We start from the raw sequence: 6,000 nt of genomic DNA on the forward strand, positions 1-6,000 counted from the left end.
AGTGTCCTCTCCATTTTAATTACAGTGCATTATCAGTCAATTTTAACATCATTAAATCATTAACATTGTTTTCTGTTGTCCCGAATGGCTTCAATAAAATTCTTAACTGTTTTCCACCAGCTGAACGTCCCAGAGACAAATATAAAAGAAAAGGTCTAAAATCAAACCGGCTGCTGATGGGTGATTATCATGAAAAGTTCCGTTTGTACATCCTGTTTTTTCCACACTAACAAGCTTGTTAATGTTCCACACATTGGCTGAGTTTCCCCCGGTCACTCATCAAAAGGAAGTGAATGGACTTTCGCTGAATTAGCGATGGTGTTGCTTGCAGTGGGAAGATGAGGTCCGGCCTTGTGGCCACCAGCTGCCTCTTATTTTTTTGTTCTTGGCTTTACACCACTTTGATTTGCCTTGTGTCTGAGTGGAGCTATATCCACAACGTTGCCTCACCTTGCTTGTTGGAAATGACTGGAAATCAGTTTCAAGAGCAAGTACATGAGAAAAATATCATACATAACTCCTTTTTTGTAGGCGTTCTGACGTGTTTGGACTGTCAGAACAACCAAGAATGAGTACGTTTCCTCGAGAAAACAGAAAAACTTGGGCACTGCGTCGAGATTCCTGTAGTCGTCCAACTTGGGGTCATCCTACCACAAACTCCTGGCTCCACTGGAACACATAAGTTAATAAGGATCCATTCGGGTGACCAGTGTGCATGTGTTTTTTCACGACTTTTAGAAAAGCGCTGTGAAAATGTTTTTCACATTGGCCCAGACCTCCTGCTGGCTTTCTGAGTAAGTGCGGAGAGGCTCGTTGCAGAAAACTTTGGAAGGCAGTATTTCTTCCCTTCAGTCGGCTGTGAAAGCGTTACTTTTCTGCCCAGAAACTTTCTGGCTTTGTGTGCAAAATTAATTAAGACCGAGGAGGTAGGTGGATGAAGACGAGAGGATTTGGACCAAGAGAGGAGGAAGACATTGACGAGAGAAAGGGAAATTTAAGTGAAAAATGCAAGAAAGAAGACAGTGAACTTTTTATTGCTTTGATTTAAGAGGCGGTTATCCGTCCAATGGGAGGAGGATGTGGTATTTATAAGACGGAGCAGTAAAAGTGAGCTGGATACCCGAGAGCACTTTAAATCAATGCAGAGTTGTTTGTTACGGAGTACGGAAGATGCGGATGATAGGGCTGAGGACACGAACCTGCAGGATCATGAAAGTGGAGCCGACTGATTAACGCGTTCTGATTTTCCACGAACTGAGGCTTTGCTTTCCATTGTGGTTTGATTTCACTTTGAAACTTCATCCCGTCAAATTCATCAACAAAAGGTCACGATGCACAAAAAAGAAAAATAGTCTGGAAGAAATGAGGCAGTAAAAACGCTGAACCATAAACATTGCAGGTTCACTCAGACTGATAGTGGTACAACAGAAAAACTCCATCTGATTCATGGAACATGGCAGCAGGCACGTAGCCGGGCCGGGTGAGACGTACAATGTCAGCTGTGCTCTCTCTGTGCACTTTACAGCCTCGCCATTCATCTTCCCATTCACACAACTATGCACGACCATTTGTCTTTGTTATGCTGGAGGATGTCATAAATCTGACCACTGAGAGTGCTGTGTGTGCATGTGTGCGTTTGCATCCCTGGCTTAAGTTACAAAACAGACACCAAACGACTAAGTGTGTTTTTTCTCCGGTGTTTGGGGATCCGGTTTCCTCCACTTACATAAGCCCTACCGGCAGGTTGCCTGGCAACACCTTGGCTAAAAGCAGGATTATGCTCATTTGTTCTTTCACACACAAGTTTGTTTTAATGAAGCTGAGGCCCATAATTGGTTTAAGATGCGCTCGCTCTTTAGCGGACATCTTGAGGAGCTTAACAACGAGTATCCTGCGAATTTGAAGGAGCACAGAGGGATTTGAGGATGGAGCTTTTTTGGGGGGGGAAATTAGAGAGCAACCAAATAAAGTGCTGCAGATCAGATGGATTAGTAACATGACACAAAAACAGATAATTAAATCTAAATCCTAAACTTGACAAAACTTGCTATTTTTAGACATGAACTGAGATGAGTCTGAAATGTTTTTGCCTTTTCATATATGAAGAACCCAGCAGGAGATTGTACGAGTGTGACGCGTTCACATCAACAGGAAAACATGCGGAACATTCAAGCGACAGGTGGTGCCTGGGTAGAGCATGTGGGCGGCAGGACATGATGTATAATTCTACTGTATTTCTGTTAACAGTACATGTGACATCGGTTTTGGCCAAAAGCTCTCGATCTTTTCATGTTATTCTTCCAGTTTCGCACGAGTCGCGTGATAGAAGCATCATCAACATGCCCATTCGCTTGCTGTGAAATTTCTTGACGTATCCTCATATGAGCTCAGTTGGGCATATTTTAGACACTTTACTTGGGCGTTGGCCGTAAAAGTTCCTGAAAGTTTTCTGAGCAATTGACAATTTCAGGAAACTGTCTGGACTCCAGTTCATGTCTGAAAGCAGCAGCTTTCATGAACTGCTAACATGTTGGCGATCCCGGCCTTTATGAGCCCAAAGCTCTATTTTCTCGACACTGTGTCATTTGCTCATTCAAGAGTTATAAATAGAGACGACTCCAAAACCAGTGAACGAGCTACATGTCAGTTAATAAGTTCTTTAGCCGGGTTTCTAATATGGCAAAGAGTTTTTTTGTGGAGCGCTTTATAACCTGACATTGAAACAGCCTTTCTCCCTTTCAGGATTTAATATATCACGATTTGTCTTTCTACATTTGCATATATTTACTCTCATTTTTAGAAAAGGGACAGGAAACAGAACTGCAGGGATTCAATTTGTGACTTTACATAGTTTATCTCACTCTCCCTCCTCTTGTCTGATATTACTTTCACCTCTCTCTTTCTCTCGCTCTCTCTCACAAACACACGCACACACACACACAGACTATCTCTCTCCTAATCTGCGTGGTCGTCTGGTATGGCAGGAATGTCACACATCACACACACACAGACTCAGACGCAGCAGCCTTTTCACTACGACCACACACTCTCAAGTGTACTGTCAGTTGACAAGTGGATTATCAGACCTTGAGGTACAAGGACACCAGGCACACACACACACACACACACACACACACACACACACACACACACACACACACACACACACACACACACACACAGAGCTATCTATTTGGAACATGAGATGTGAGGAAAATTGAGCTCCTTCCCCCTCGCTACCATAAGTGCAAAAATGAGAAACCCTAGTGGGGTTAAAAAAAGGAACCAATCCCTCCTCCAGACACTTCAGATGCTCACTGTCTCACTCTCGGGGCGCTTGTTGGCTCACTGTTACACGCCAGACACACAACCCTTGGAGCGGGTCAGCAGACAGGGTCAAAGGTCAGTCTGTGTACCTAATGAGAGGCGAAGAGCGATGGAGTCGCCGTGCCCGAGTGAGATAATCTGTATCGGTATGACATCGCAGAAAAATGTCTCGAGGGAAGAATCTTTGATCTCAAAATCAGGTTTTGGAGATTTAAAGTCTCATCCATGATATTTGACTGAAACACGGACTTCTGTCTTTTTGTTTCTGCGTCTAAAAGGCCACCCAGCTAGAAGACCGATTCATATTGTCGACGTCATGGGGCTGATCACAGCGTAGATATGTTGATCTTGGACTCAGCTGGAGGAAATGTCATCGTGCTTACTTAGCAGTTCACCTCCCTCGTGATGAGCTGCGTGCAGCCTCATACACGAGGTCAATGTCATTTCAAGAGCTGCTTTAATAATATGGGTGTGGACAGAAGGGTCACGACTCCTTTGCAGCACTTGAGAAGGAGAGAAAGAGATACAAGAGGAAAAAAAAGACAGATGTGAGGTTGTGAGCGAAGGAGAAAAAAAACAAAAGACAAAGTGGAAAAAGGATTTAGCGACATGAAATGAGTTGAGCGGGACAGTCGCAGGCTTCAGTCGGATGACAAACTGTGGCCGACGCCACAACGTGACATTTAAACGAGACCATGAAAATGTTTTCCTCATTCAAAGCTGACTTTATGGCTTTGTTTAATATTGCATCGCATATTTCCAAACTGCCCGTCTCTTTTTCCGCTGCACACCAACGACTTCATGTTTTTCACATCAGATGCATTCCTGTGAGCCGTGGGAGCATCATCTGCGCTTCACAGTTTCCATTGTTGCTGTATCTGTTTAAAGGGAAACGACTTTGCTTGGACCAAGAGAATACAAACAGCATCCTACGGCTCTTAGAAAAGTACTCCCCTGGTGATGATGCAGATATTAAGTGCTTCACGTGTACAACAACGTTTTTTTGGGGTGGTATTTGTTTATTTTTATACTTTATTAGAGTAATTGAGTACAAAACTTTGAGGCAACAGCCAAAACATTTCGCACAATGTTAGTTTATTAGTTGATCGACCTGAAACAACTCTTTATTGGATTGGTAGAATTTCTTTTGCAGACATTCATGATCCCAAGAGGATGAATCCTAAGCCGTTTTCAGACATTACCTGTGTGTCAAGAATTGGGTCCGGAGTTTACCCAGACTTTGCCTTTCACACATGCACAACACAGCGGGAGGTTCTCTGCACAGACGCTTTCACAACAGCAACAAATCCCCACTTAAGATCATGTGATCATGTTTACATCACCCGACACGGTCGTCAGCTCTTATCACCACAAACTCTCTTGACATCTTCGTCGGTGTCTTCACAAGGAGATATTTGTTTTCTTTTAGTTTTTTTGCATCTGTCACGTGGTAGAAGCGTCATCGACACCCGACATTTTCATGCCTTCACAACCATTCACATCAATGATAGTATCAGTTATTAGAACACAGTCCTGCTGCTACATGGTTATTGTGTCTGTCACTGAAATATTATCCAGTGTCTCACTCTCTGGCGGATTTATGACGATGGAGAGAAATCGTTTTTGGGCTCACCAGGATATGAAGGAGGGGGGAGTGCAGATTGAATACACTCACACAAATATATATATATATATATACACTCAGGGCCTCTTTTCATGGGGATCCCTGCAGTCTGTCTGTCATAGAGGAATGAGTTTAGACTGATGAAAGAGGAAGAGGGAGTCACATTAGAGGGCTTGTCATTATATCACTGGAGAGGAGCTGAGAGGAGTCGTCGGGGGGGGAAACAGGGGAAGGCCTGGGGAGCGGAGACTGCAGAGGCCATGGGGCATATTCCTCAAACATCTATCAAGGCAGCAACGTATGATTCATGGCGTTGCCAAGAGTCCACTTTAAACAACCACCCCCACCCACAGGGAAAGACACCGACAGGCAGACGGGCCAAAACCAGTCTCCCCCCCGTCTGTCTGTCTGTCTGCTGTGGCGTGGACGAGCTTGACGGAGAGAAACGGGTCGGAGGAAAAAAATAAAATAGAGTGGCGGTGGTTAACAACTGTACTGACAAGCTGAGTGACAGGGAGAGAGGTCAGACAAACAGAGAGCGTCGCGAAGACATTTACGCTTAAAATCGTGACTGATGAGATGACAGTTCAAACGGGGGAGGGTGCAAAAGGTAACTCGAAATGTGGCTGTTTGTTAAAATACACAAAATGATACGTTCTTAAAGCTGCTAGGTGCCGGGCTGTTTTCTTTTCTGCCATCGAAATGTTTTTTTTCCTGCAGAAGACCACAACCACCATCTCGCAGTATTTTAGTGAAGCCATATATTTACAGTTATATGCTACTGTATTGAGTCTAAAGTTAGTAAATGTATATGTTCTAATCGAGCGGTTTACGAGCTATATTTTGTCTATTTAAAAAACATCTGCTCCACTTTGAAATTACATATGAATTCAACGAAGGCCCAGATGTCCCAGTTTACCAGCAGTACTTAAACACAGCATGTATTTGTGGATCTGAGTGGAGCTGGAGATACATTTTACATTATGCATTATTTACATAAATGTTTGCTACTTTATTATATTTATACTTGAACATACTTTATAATATAT

The sequence above is a fragment of the Hippoglossus stenolepis genome, chromosome 22 (genome assembly GCF_022539355.2).
Source record: "Hippoglossus stenolepis isolate QCI-W04-F060 chromosome 22, HSTE1.2, whole genome shotgun sequence".
In the NCBI taxonomy this organism is placed as follows: Eukaryota; Metazoa; Chordata; class Actinopteri; order Pleuronectiformes; family Pleuronectidae; genus Hippoglossus; species Hippoglossus stenolepis.